The sequence below is a fragment of the Mustelus asterias genome, chromosome 13, assembly GCF_964213995.1.
Source record: "Mustelus asterias chromosome 13, sMusAst1.hap1.1, whole genome shotgun sequence".
Lineage (NCBI taxonomy): Eukaryota > Metazoa > Chordata > Chondrichthyes > Carcharhiniformes > Triakidae > Mustelus > Mustelus asterias.
Window position 1 is genome coordinate 87,377,228 of NC_135813.1, and position 13,295 is coordinate 87,390,522.

Genomic DNA, 13,295 nt, shown 5'->3' on the forward strand with positions numbered 1-13,295 from the left:
CACAATTGTAATCTAGAAGTATAACTAACTAGCGCACATACCACAGATAACTGCAGAGATGGACAGCCGAAGAGTAAACGCTATAAAACAAAAGATAAAGTTCACAGGGTTTTGGCGCTGTTGGTTTGGAGTTCCCTCATGTTCAGACAAATTGCTACACCCAGTAGAGACCTGGACAGTCTCACCAAAGGAGTTTCAACGCGGAGAAGGATAGAACCTGATCAGTCCTTCTCGTCTCAGGCTATCGAGTCTCACCCCCTGTTTAAAAAAAAAGAGTCCGTCGGGGGTGAGGCAGAGTGAACAATGTTTACAATATTTACAGATTTAGTCTATCTGGGGGCTTGCTCTGCCGCTGCGATTGCCGTAGTGCCGGTTCCGATGTAGTTTCAGGTCGCGGTGTCGTTTCAAGCGCCGGAACGTTGCTGTCATCCGTAGTCTCGTCCGTCCGTTGGGTGCGTGGTGACGACTCTTGGGGCTCAGGCGAGCTGGAAACGGGGGCGAGAGGAGTGAATAGTGGTTCTGACGTGGTAGGGACAAAGTCGGGGGTTGGGGGTGAGGGGTTGGGGGCTATAAAGGTCCCTGAGTCACCTGCGGGCGCTAGGTCACGGATAGATACCGTGTCCTCCCGCCCGTCGGAGTACAGCACGTACGCGTACTGGGGGTTGGCGTGGAGGAGTTGTACCCTTTCGACCAGTGAGTCAGACTTACGGGACCTGGCATGCTTCCGAAGCAGGACAGGGTCCGGGTATGCCAGCCACGATGGTAGTGAAGTCCCTGAGGAAGACTTCCTGGGGAACACGAACATCTGTTCGTGGGGGGTGGCATTGGTTGCCGTGCACAGGAGGGACCTAATGGAATGTAGTGCCTCCGGTAGGACCTCTTGCCAGTGGGTGATTGGAAGGCCTTTAGACTGTAGTGCTAGTAAAACGGTCTTCCAGACAGTGGCGTTCTCTCTCTCCACCTGCCCGTTACCCCGGGGGTTGTAGCTAGAAGTCCTACTTGAGGCTATGCCTTTGGAGAGCAGGTACCGTCGCAGTTCATCACCCATGAAGGAGGATCCCCGGTCGCTATGGATATAGCTGGGGAAACCAAACAGAGTGAAGAGGCTGCGCAGGGCCCTAATGACTGTGGCCGAGGACATATCTGGGCAGGGAAGCGCAAAGGAGAAACGTGAGTACTCGTCAATGACATTGAGGAAGTATATGTTGCGATCAGATGAGGGGAGGGGGCCTTTGAAGTCGATGCTTAGTCGATGCGGGTAGCTTTTATGAGGTGTGCCCTGTCTGGTTGGTAGAAGTGCGGCTTGCATTCCATGCAGACCTGGCAATTCCGAGTTATAGACCTGACATCCTCAACTGAGTAGGGCAGGTTTCGGGCTCTAATGAAGTGAAAAAACCCGGTGACCCCCGGGTGGCAGAGGTCGTTGTGGAGAGCCTGTAACCAGTCCACCTGCGCACTGGCGCATGTTTCACAGGACAGGGCATCAGGTGGCTCATTGAGCTTCCCGGGCCGATACAAGATATCGTAATTGTAGGTGGAGAGTTCGATCCTCCACCATAATATCTTGTCGTTCTTGATCTTACCCCGCTGCGTATTGTTGAACATGAAGGCAACGGATCGTTGGTCCGTGAGTAGGGTGAACTGTTTACCAGCTAAATAGTGGCGCCAGTGCCGTTCAGCTTCCACTATGGCTTGGGCTTCCTTTTCGACAGAAGAGTGTCGAGTTTCGGGGCCTTGGAGGGTTCGTGAAAACAAGGCCACGGGTCTGCCCACCTGGTTAAGGGTGGCGGCTAGGGCGAAGTCAGACGCATTGCTCTCCACCTGGAACGGGATGGATTCATCTATAGCGTGCATCGTGGCCTTCGCGATGTCAGCTTTGATGCGGTTGAAGGCCAGGCGGGCCTCCGCCGTCAAGGGAAAAAGGGTGGATTTTATAAGCGGACGGGCTTTATCCACATAGTTGGGGACCCACTGTGCATAGTACGAGAAGAAACCCAGGCATCTTCTCAGTGCTTTGAGGCTAGTGGGAGGGGAAGTTCCAGGAGGGGGCGCATACGGTCGGGATCGGGGCCGATGACCCCATTCTCCACTACGTACCAGAGGATGGCGAGGTGGTCTGTACTGAAGGCGAGGGGGAGGAGCCACCGCCTTTATACCCGGACCAGGGGGAGGAGTCTTGGGCGGAATTGACAGGGATGTGCACATATACAGGTCGTAGAGGTAATACTAAATACTAACTAACAGTGGTTAACCACCACAGATAACAGACAACAGTGGTTTACCACATTTCAGTGAGGTGAGGATTCTTAGCTGGATAGTGGCAATCACATGGTTACAAGCAAAGTAAGGAGAATGCGAGCTAGGCAAGTTTTCAGTACAGTCTCAACTGAATTCAAAATCAAGTTCAAAACTTAAAGCGCATAATGTGATTTCCAGCAAATCACTGGACTTTGTCTTTAAACCTGTTTTTTTTCAATCAATTAAAATAACTGCTGTACAAACAAGCAAGCTGTCCTCCCCCATCAAGTACCATGATGGTCAGGACATTGTCTCATTGAAAAGAACAGGCAAAGGAGAAGACAAGTGCCTAAGGTAAGTGAATGGAATGTGAGAGGGTGGGGGTTCGATTATGGGTGGAAAGTCGGACGTTTGGAATGGGATGTTGGGATTCAGCCATCGGGGGTTTGGAACTGAGTTGGACACTGGGGTTGAGAGGGGGTCTGGGGGTGACTTGAACATGGTAGTGGGTGGGTGGGTGGGGGGAGGAGGAGGGGATGAGGGGTTGGGGACAAGTCAGACACTGGAGGTGTGTTGGACATTGGGGGTGAATCGAACACTGAAGTGGGGGGAGAAGAGTGGGGTGTTGGGAGGTCAGTTGGACATCGGGAGGGGTGGAGGGAGGGGTGGAGGTTGGTAGGGGGGAAGTCAATCACTGGAAGTGACAAGGCTGTGTGGACGCTGGACAGGCGAGGGAAAATTGTATCCCTGGGGTGGATTGTGGTGGGTCAGACACCAAGGGGGGTTGGAGGGGAATTTCACAGTAACTTCATTGCTGTGTTAATGTAAGCCTTACTTGTGACTAATGAATAAACTTAAGTTGAGTGAGACACCAGGGGGATGGGATTGGGGATGTCAGACACTTGGGCGGGGGTGGTGAGGGGGGTGGGGGGAGTTGGACATTGGAGAGGTCAACTGGGCCTGGTCGGGGCAGGTGGTGGGGGCGGGGAAGGTGGGGGCATTGGTTCAGCAGGGTAGAGGGGGTTTGGAAGTTGGAGGCAGAGGTGGGGGATCCCATGCAGATGGGGATTACTGTTGGGGGGAGTGATTTGTCTGGGTGTTTAAAATAGCCACGCTGAAGTTAGAAATGCCTTTATTTTTTCTACCTCTTTCAGAGTAACTATTAGTATATCACTGGCAGGGCAATTCAAAGCTAGTGGTTTAAACTGCAATCATCTGGGGAAGTTAGTACTTCTGGATAATTGTCAGGTAAATCCTTATCTTACCTATGCAAATCCGACACTGGGGAGCCAGGAAGTTACAGGCCATAAACAGAAGCTATTACTAATGAAATTTAAAATGATGTCATCCAATTGTATCCATGGTTAACACTATAATGTTATTAGAAGCTTATGAAAAAAGAAACAAGCAGAAGAGCATTAAACTCACATTCCAAGTTAATAGTACATTGCTTATTCCCTTATTGCAGTGGTTCCCAAACTTTTTTCACTGGGCCACACTTTCGGAATAAAAATTTGCTTGCGCCACACCAAATTTTTTATTGATAAGAAATACATTCAAAAACAAAAAAAAAACAACTCCTGGCAGTGTTTGATTCATAACACAGAACACAACTACTTTATAATATGATCATGGGACATCCAGAAAGTATAAAACAATGCTTGTTTAAACCATGTTTAAATGTTTCTTTGATTGTCCTTGAATCTTCCCGCCACTCTTGCCATCCTCTCTCGCTGCACCAGTGTGGCGCGCCGCACCCTTTGGGAACCACTGCCTTATTGCAACACAATTTTTTCCAAATATCAGACATGGTAAACACAGACAGCCTATCTAAAAAATGAAATAGCATATCTTTAAATAACCTGTTATATTAATGAGATTAGGTCTACTACCTTATTGACATTTAACGGGAGGTTCAAACAGAAAAAATTGTGATACCTCAGGGCAAATGCAAGCTGTGGCAGGAAATACTGGAATATCTCTTACTGATAAGTTTATTGCTTGTTCTATGTCAAATTAAACTGATAGAAAACTTTCTGGACTGCTATGAATGCTGGGATAGTCCACCCTCCATAGTTGCATTTTGCTTTCCAGGCAGAGTAAACAAAAAGAAACAAACATTCAGACAAGAACAAGAAAGAATGTGTTTTTTTTCCCCCCGAAGAATAAATGTTTGGTGTTTCAACACAAATATGGAAAACACTGGCAGGCTATTCCCATCAATGTGCCCACATTTTTCGACTCATAAGCATGGACTAATGGAAGTGCATCAAACATTTCTCTGACCAGCTGTCATCTTTCACAGAAATGTAAGCAGTGAAAAAGAAACACAAAAGGAGTGATATTTCAGTTCATCAAAGCTGCTTTTGAAGCATACATTTTAACATGACGGGGCTGTCAAAATGGGGGATGAGTCGGTGCTACTGGGCCCAATGAGGTTAAATTCTCAATTTACCAGACATCAGGGCGATTCTAGCAGAACCCAGACCACAAATTGCGAGCTTCATAATGACAAGATATTGACAACAGCCCGATCAATGGCGGGAAGACATTCTAACAATTTACTCACCGTTTCCTCAAAGAGTCTGAACACCCGGCTCGCCAACTTGTCCATAAATCCCACTGACCCTTCGCACTCCAGTCCCGCCCCCGTCCCCAACAACAATCAACCCTATTGGTGCAGAGCGCTTTCGTGACGATTCAACGCCCGCCCTCCTCTTGCAATTATTGGACAATATTTAACCCATCCCCTTTTGCTATTGGTTAACATGTACGTCGATCGGAGCAAGCGCCCGGATAGGATTGGCCAATTTCTGTAAAGGGGCGGCTATCGCTTGGCAGATGCCGCCCATTTTAGGACGTGATTGGTTGGGAATCAATCAACACGGCGCCTGGGCGCCTCTGATTGCTCTACCGGTCTGTCAATCAATGCGGCAGGCGGCCAGCAGGGTCGAGAAATGATTGGTCTGTTGTGGTGTCCATCATTCCTCGAAGCTCCATCTATTGGGCATTCGTATTGTCAATCATGAGGAGCGCGTTGGTGATTGGTGGGGTATTGGGCGGTTGTAGGGCGGGACTTAGAGGCGGCGGCAGCGTCGTCGTGCGATTCGGTGCGAGGGCAAACTGTGCGGGTTGGGCCGCTCCTCCGCGCGACAGGAGGCGGAGAAGGTGCGGGAGAAGCAGCGGTTTCCTCGGCTGTGATTCGCAGTCACCTGGCTCCCTCGCTTCTTTCAAAATCCCTCCAGGGGGTTTTTTTTTTCTCTCTTTCCTTTCACTGAATTTATTTCAGATCGAGAGACCTTTCCCACACCACCCCCCCCTCCCCCACCCCAGGTACCATAATCCGGGGAGAAGTGAGTGGCCTGAGGGCAAACTCTGCAGCAGGTTTCGTTTTACCTCAAAAAAAATAAGGGGGTAAGAAAAAAATATTCTCTCTCACATAAATCCTTTTTTTTCCCCAGAGGAGGGATTGCAGACTTGCCGGCCGCGCGTTTGTCCTCTTCCCCCCCCCCCCCCCCAAATCCTCCATTTGCCTAAAGGGGGGAAACCCAAGTGGAAGGTTCTTTTTTTAAAAAAAAAATCACCGTTAAGTGAAGCCGGAGGCGAGACAAGAACAAAAAGGGAAGGTTGAAGCGGTATCCCAATTGCTGCTGCTTGTTCTGGTGAAAGAAAGCAAGGGTTTTTTTTGGAGACGAGAGGGTCCGGCACAACTTAAACAAAAGGTGCCGTAATTAATCTGTCTGGGACTGCCCGCCTGCTCCGAGGAGGAAAGGAAACCTTCTTCAAAGCTGGGAGATCAGAATTGAGGTATGCAACGGGCAACACAATCAACTCTCTCTCTCTCTCCCTTTTAATTTTCGTGTGAGGATACGATTGGGAAAACCTCGTGTCTCCAGCCTTTTATTTTGCATTTGGGATGAAGCCATCAAGCTGTTTTATTTTATTTTGTTGCGTTGGATTGATTCCCAACTACCTGTTAACGGATTCATTCCTATTTTGTTTTGCCAATTTTGCAAGAACTGAAAGCGAGCCCATAATGAAGTGATACTACTGTTCACAACCTGATTGAGTGTTAAACTTGGCCCATCACAATTAGATACCCTGTAACTGTGTGTTTTCTACCTTTTTAAAAAAAAAATTCCCAATTTGGCAATCTTCAAATGTATTTGGCTTGACTCCGTTTTGGAAATCTGCAAGGCAACAATAATGCTGTGAAATGTTGGAATTGGATTATCCGGAGTGAGTCAAACCAATTTTTAAACGTAGCAAAAAATGCCTATTCTGTGGTAGCAAGCTGTGATTTCTAATTCGATACTATTCCTGTGTAGAAACATTGGAGGATTTTCGTTACACTGTTGAAGACATAACAAATGGTTCACTTGGGCACCGTGGGTGACATTTTTCATTTTCTGTTAGACTTGCATTCTGGCATGTGTATTTTCTCTCCCATGCTATGAAGGATTTCTTTTTGGAGAGGGGGGGGGGCGGGGTGTAGTAGACGAATTTTTTGTGTATCCTACTTGCCGTTTAATGCTGCTCGTTTGGACAGAGAAATAAGACGACGTATAAATTAACACCATTGCAATGTGGCGCATTTTCCTTTGTAAAACTGGAGTTTTAAAAATGTCTCCGGCAACTAGTGGAATTGATTTAAAATTTACTTCATCTTGGGGGATACTGCAAACAGTTCTACCTTCGTTAGATTTTTTTTCTATGTAAACATTGTCCCAGACAATGACAACTTGTAACAACAAGCGGACTCTACCTCTTTGACCATGTAGTTGGCAGGTGTACACGTTGCAGATGTGAACAGATGGAATGTCATTCCTGTTGTATAACGGATATGTATAGGAAATTGTGAAAAGCAGTGTATGAAATGGTTAAGAGTTGTGGTCTCGCAAATGGAAAGTTAACTGAGCCACCGATTTCTGGATTGCAGACTGACTCGGCTGAGATTTTGGTGCCCTGCCCTAAGACCTCCATGTTGCTCAAGTGTCAGAAGTTTAACTTGTGAAGCGTCTTGAAACCACCTTGCTCCATTAAAGGTGTTAAACTAACACACATTGGTCATTTAAATTTATTAAGAGAGTTGTTTATTTCCAAGTCTGATAATCTAATTGGTAAAGCAAGATTGTGAATAATAAAGTGCCTTTCAGAATCTTGGGACGTCCCAAACCACATTACATCCAGTGAAGTACTTTATGAATTGTAGTCGTTGTTATGTAGGTGAATGTGGCAATGAATTTATGCACACCAGGGGTCCCACAGACAGCAATGTAATGAGATCACTTAATCCGTTTGTTGTTTGAGTAACAAATGTAATGAAGCATCCTGGGAAACTACAGTCTGGTCCCACTGGATTTTTAAAAAAATCCACCTGAACAGACAGGATCTCAAGCAGAAGATGCCAACTTTTTATGGCTCCCCAACACTGTACTGAAGTGTTGGCCATGATTACGTGCTTGATAAACTGGGATTTGAACTTGCAACCTTCCGCATGTTTGCAATTTGTGTGTTGGGGGACGGGGTGGCTCATTATTGAGATTGGATTGGACAAATGTTCATTGATCTTGGGGTAGGATCCTTGTACAGGGGATGTGGAAGGAGTACTTGGATGCTCTTGAATTTTTGGTTTCCATCATTATTGAAATAAATAGATCTCTCCAGAAAATGTAAATTGGGCTTTGTTAAACCACATGAGAATAAAAGCTGATGGAACAATATGTTGATGTTTATGATGTAGTATTCGGATACTTGAGCAACCTTTTGGTTTGCAATAGCAAATTGCTTCTTTCTTTTAATGTCTAGTCTCCGTTTGAACTGAATTATTCCTAAAATTTTGGGGAAAGGTTGTGCTGTTTCATTGAACTGATTAGATGAACAATTTGTATGACCTTTACCCAAAGTTTTAAAACCTGTTGGGGACAAATGTGATGGAGTGATACCACAGTTGCTATTTGTCACCAAATTGCAGCAGTAAAATTTTGTCTTGTCTTAGAAACTTCAAAATATTTTCTATAAATAACTTTAGCTTATCCAGATTTGCCACTTTTTTTCCCTAAATGGTACGATGAAGCATTTCCTCCTCCAGAACGTGTCTGTTCTTTGGTTTGCTGGTTATTTGGAATAAGAGCCCAGATTGACTAGCATTTTCTCCCTTTTATGTTGTGTAATTAGCTTCCTGCTGTAGTCATTGCATGGTAACGCAGGCTGATAATGGGGGGTTGGGGGGGGGGGGGTGCGGAATCTTCCATTTTGGCACTGGTGTGGAGGAGTCTCAAGTTGGCTGTGAATGTCAAACCAGTCTTGGGTAGCTCTTGTTTACCTGCTTTTCTCAATAACTCTTGCTGCTTCTGGTTGGAGTTTGAACAATTTGATCTTTTGTTAACCAAGGATTTCTGCCCAGTGTGGTTGACGCAGCCCTCCATGTCTGATCCATTTCATGCACTTGTACTGTTGCCCCTTGTCCCTCCCAGAAGCATGATTGCAGCAACCTCTGTATTCAATGTATTATTCTTTGCCATTTTCACTAGCACCAGACACCACCTCCACGAACATTGTCAACACTGGTGCCCCACAAGGCTGTGTTCTCAGCCCCCTGCTATACTCTTTACGCACCCATGACTGTGTGGCCAAATTCCCCTCCAATTCGATTTTCAAGTTTGCTGATGACACCACCATAGTGGGTCGGATCTCAAACAAAGACGAGACAGAGTACAGGAATGAGAGAGAGAATCTGGTGAACTGGTGCGGCAACAATAATCTATCTCTCTCTCTCCATGTCAACAAAACAAAGGAGATTGTCATCAACTTCAGGAAGTGTAAAGGAGAACATGCCCCTGTCTACATCCACGGGAACAAAGTAGAAAGGGTCGAGAGCTTCAAGTTTTTAGGTGTCCGGATCACCAACAACCTGTCCTGGTCCCCCCCATGCCGACAATGTAGTTAAGAGAGCCCACCAAGCCTCTACTTTCTCAGAAGACTAAGGAAATTTGGCATGTCAGCTACGACTCTCTCCAACGTTTACAGATGCACTATAGAAAGCATTCTTTCTGGTTGTATCACAGCTTGGTATGGCTCCTGCTCTATCCAAGACCACAAGGAGCTACAAAAGGTCGTGAATGTAGCCCAATCGATCACGCAAACCAGCCTCCCATCCATTGACTCTGTCTACACTTCCCGCTGCTTCAGCAAAGCAGCCAGCATAGTCAAGGACCCCACGCATCCTGGACATGCTCTCTTCCACCTCCTTCCGTCGGGAAAAGAATACAGAAGTCTGAGGTCACGTACCAACCGACTCAAGAACAGCTTCTTCACCAACCGACTCAAGAACAGCTTCTTCACCAACCGACTCAAGAACAGCTTCTTCCCTGCTGCCGTCAGACTTTTGAATGGACTTACCTTGCATTAAGTTGATCTTTCTCTACACCCTAGCTATGACTGTAACACTACATACTGCACTCTCTCGTTTCCTTCTCTATGAATGGTATGCTTTGTATAGTGCGCAAGAAACAATACTTCTCGCTGTATGTTAATTCATGTGACAATAATAAAGCAAATCAAATGATGCCACCATCAAATACATCATCCTCTGCCCTCCACTTTCAGAATGCTGAATGGATTATTCCATCCATAATGCCCTGATCCACTCCCCAATCAAACACATTCTCCCCTCCTTATGGCACTTTTACATGAAAGTGCAGGAGATGCAACATCTGTCCTTTCACCTCAGCTCTCTCACTGTTCAAGGACCCAATCAGCAAAGTGAAACAGTGATACACTTCTACTTTCAATTTGTTGTACAGAGTTAACTATTGACGATATGATCTCCTTCACATTGTTGAGATCAAACACAGACTGGGTGACCTTTGCTGAAAACTTCCATTCAGTTCATAATTGTAAGTTTCCAGTAGTTACTTGTTAGTTTAATTTGCCACTTTGCTCCCGTGCTGACCTTTTTGATGATGGCTGCTACAGTGTTCCAATGAAGCTATGTAAGCTTGAGGAACAGCACTGTATCTTCTGATTCTGCACTCCCACAGCCTTGAGAACACAACATTTGATTTCCAAGAACTTGAGATCATAACCTCTTTTTTTTCTTTTCTTTTTTTTTGTTTTGCTGAGTTGGTCTAGTTTTGTTTCTTTATTTAACTCGTACATCCCCAACACACACACAGTTACACTTGTATCTCTTCAGTTATCATGAAAGGTCCTTTGGCCATGTAAAATTCTCCCTCCGTGTATCTGAAATGGCGCCAGGGCGTGGCGTCAGGGGGATTTTCATAGTAACTTCATTTCAGTGTTAATGTAAGACTACTTGTGACACTAATAAATAAACTTTAAACTTGAAAGGTCACCTTGCCTGAAATGTTAACTCTTTCTCTCCACACATGGTACCTGACCATCTCAATTTTTCTTGTTTTTATTTCAGAATTCCATCATCCACCATATTTTGCTTTTGTATTAGTTGATCTTTTGTCTGCAAGTCCCAGACTTAGGACCTGTCCTTTTTGGGTGGTTTTGCAATATTGTACATTTACCTCTTGGCAGGAAGCTGCTGCGTTTTAATGGGAAGTCATTGCTGTGGGGAAAGATTTACTTTTCTGCTGCCTTCACGATCAGTGTTGCTATCTGTTACGTCTACTATTCTGGCAAGTTTGCTGTTGAATATGTTAAAAATACATGATTCATAATTTATATGTTTTAGAATATATTGTTTTAGAAATCTAGCAGGCTAAGTATAGATAAATAGGCACATCTTGTTAAGGGCTTGATGAACATCCGCGGAGTAGATGTACCAAGCTTGAGTTAATTGCAGTCGAAGAATGGTTCATGATCATCAAAAGGCTGGGAAATGTTGACTTGGGTAGGGTCATAAACAGGCGGAGAAACTTCACAATGGATGATCTGTCCTCGGGAGTTTTGGTTGAGACATGATGCCTGCAATCATTGGACAGTCCAGCAAGAGGTTTTTGGAGTTATAGGTAGATTAGTTTAAAAGCATTTGGTTAAACTCTTAAAGGTTGTATTATCCATTTCTTTCTTTAGCTCAGTGAAGGGATTTTAAATGAGGGATGCTTAACTTTTTTGTTCAGGACATCCAGAGAATGCCAAGTTGTTATGGAGATGGGTGAATCTTGGAGATTCTCTTCTGGTTTAAATTTATCGAGCGGAGTGTGTTTTTTTTTGTTGTCGCAGCTTGGATTTTGTGTGATGCAGTTCACAGAAGATAATCAAAGTAAATGACAATTGGGCCTACACTGTGGAATGCAGGTAAGGCCTTTGTTTGGATTTCGTGAAGGAAAATTGTCTAGTTTGAAGCTAGTGGCATAATCTGGAGTGGTCCTCAGTCTTGTGGTAAAAGCAAAAAACCAGCAGATTAGCAGCAAGTATTGGGAATTGTTATAATTCGGGTCAGAAACTCCAAGTGTTTTATGAAGATCGCCTGGATCATAAGTTTTGCACTTTGAATTTGGCTAGGATGAGCATGAGATGCTTCAGGTATGATTCAACTGACCCATTCAGGAGCTTTTATCAAACAAAGTTTATTTAAGTATACAGTTAACATGTATAGAAAGAAAATTGGCAATAACTTCTACCAATTACAAACAAGAAAAAAAGGCCATGATATTGTATAAGCCTTAACAGCTAAACACCATTCCAACCAAACAAATCCCATAAACAAAATCCTTGCCACAGGTTTTAACACAGCAAATACGAATGCTCACATGATGCTGGAACTTAGTCCTTTGGATGGAGAATTGAAACTCTGATTTCTAGCAGCCCTCTGGATATACACACACAACAGCTTCCCAAAACACCAGGGAGAGAGAGAGAGACTCTCTCGGCAAGCCAACCACCGACAGATTTTCCACTCCAGGAAGGCCAGAAGACCTGCTTCGAGCTAGCCAGCAGACTCTATATAATACCAGGGGGAAAGAGAGAGAGAAACACTGCTTTCAGTCTGATGTTCACCCCCCCCACCCCCCCACCCCCACCCAAGCTAAAACAGCAGCTGAAAATGAAAGAGCACCAGTCACCTGACCTGTCAGCCAGTCTTCCTCTTAACAATGCAGGGTCATAAAACAAATCCCAGAAAGTACCTGCAGCCCAGAGTAAGAATAAACAGCACCCCCTCCCCAGTTATTTTGTTGGTTCAAGTTGTTCAGACCAGAGTTTTATAAATTGCATGCTGATTTCTGATCCAAAGTAATCTGACAATACAACATTTGTGAGTAGGATTAGGCTATTAACCCTGCATGCCTGTTTGACCATTTTGATCTGCAGCCTAGGCCCATATATCTGCTTTTGCCCCATTCCCCTTGATACCTTATCGTTAACAACTTATCAACCCAGGGTTTAGAATTAACAATTCATCTCGCATCAACTGCTATTTCTGAGAAAGTGTTCCAAACTACTTCTACCCTTGCATGTCCAAGTGCTTCCCAACTTCACTTCTGCAAGCTATGATTCTCAATTTACATTTTGCCCTCCCAGTCCTGAATTCTCCAACCAATGTGTTTCTGTCTAACTCATCTGTTCCTCTTAATACATTGAAAACATGCTTCAAATCACCCCTTCACCTTAATTTGCAGGGAATACAGTTCTGTTTTGTGTGATCTCTCCTTTACTTCCATCTTTTTATCTTGTAGAAGGTGCTCTGGTCTATCATTTTTAGCTCCAAGTGGATGATCTCACATCTGTCTAAATTGAAATTATTTGCCACAGTTTGCTCATTGCTTAATAGTTTCGAAATTCAATTTACACTGCTTACTACCCTGGTGGAATATCACTAGTCACATATCCCTACTCATTGTTCTTATTGGTCAGCCAATTTCTGAAACTTATCAATTTCCTTCAATTCCATGAGTTTCAACTTGGGCTAACAGTCTCCTGTGAAGATCTTAGATGCCTTCTGGCAGTCCTTATAAATAACAAACAGGCATTCCTATGTGCACTATTTTAGTCATTTGTCATACCAGTGCTTACCATTTTTTTTTAACGTCACTGAGGATTCTGCACCATGGTTGACAGGACTCTTGACCATGTCTGTTCCA

General features: G+C 44.7%; 2 protein-coding genes across 26 annotated transcripts in view; one reads left to right on the plus strand and one right to left on the minus strand.

Moving 5' to 3' along the window:
- Window positions 1-4,895, minus strand: part of tango2 (transport and golgi organization 2 homolog (Drosophila)) — a 163,903-nt gene extending 159,008 nt beyond the window's left edge. Inside the window, exons 1-2 of one of the 6 annotated variants that reach the window (XM_078227231.1) lie at window positions 4,808-4,888; window positions 321-485 (exon numbers count right to left, since the gene is read on the minus strand). The gene's annotated coding sequence lies outside the window, so the exon portion shown is untranslated. Of the gene's footprint in view, window positions 1-41; window positions 486-4,807 lie in introns of those variants that run through there. The other 5 variants (XM_078227230.1, XM_078227229.1, XM_078227233.1 and 2 more) reach the window with 5 other exon arrangements.
- Window positions 4,896-5,342: 447 nt separating this feature from the next.
- The window catches only part of arvcfb (ARVCF delta catenin family member b), a 322,152-nt gene continuing 314,199 nt past the window's right edge, over window positions 5,343-13,295 (plus strand). For 15 of the 20 annotated variants that reach the window (XM_078227206.1, XM_078227208.1, XM_078227218.1 and 12 more), the window contains exon 1: window positions 5,348-6,045. The gene's annotated coding sequence lies outside the window, so the exon portion shown is untranslated. Of the gene's footprint in view, window positions 6,046-13,295 lie in introns of all 20 variants that reach the window. The other 5 variants (XM_078227211.1, XM_078227221.1, XM_078227212.1 and 2 more) reach the window with 3 other exon arrangements.